The sequence below is a fragment of the Haliaeetus leucocephalus genome, unplaced genomic scaffold, assembly GCF_000737465.1.
Source record: "Haliaeetus leucocephalus isolate CR32 unplaced genomic scaffold, Haliaeetus_leucocephalus-4.0 Scaffold162, whole genome shotgun sequence".
Lineage (NCBI taxonomy): Eukaryota > Metazoa > Chordata > Aves > Accipitriformes > Accipitridae > Haliaeetus > Haliaeetus leucocephalus.
Genome location: NW_010972598.1, coordinates 6,014,118 through 6,014,571, shown reverse-complemented (window position 1 = coordinate 6,014,571; position 454 = coordinate 6,014,118).

Here is a 454-nt window from a genome sequence, read left to right as displayed (position 1 = left end):
ACCGAGGTATCAGTCAACCCATTCGTCTTTTAATTGACTGCTTGGCTGCATCCCGGAGCACGTTGTTTACTGAAATGGGTAAAAAGCTCTAAGGAGACCTTTCTTAACATATTCAGAAATTATATAGGTCAAGCTGACGGGATGAAGAAAAAGCTGACCCACATTTAGGAAATTAATTGGTTTCCCCCCTCTGCCCTAACCTTAAATAATGTCCATGTCCTGGGAAACACCACAGCAGCGGCCCACCTCGGGGCGGGAAGCCGCCGGCAGACACCGCCTGCCGGGGGCGGCTTTGGAGTAACCGCCGCCCGGGTCTTTCCACAGGAGAGGCCGGGCTCCCCTCAGCAGCGACCAGGGCTCAGCGCGCCAACCCCCGCCTGGGCGCTGGAACCGCCCGACGCCCTTTCGGGACGCGCCTCGGCCGCTGCCATTCGAGCCCCCGCGAGCCGCCATG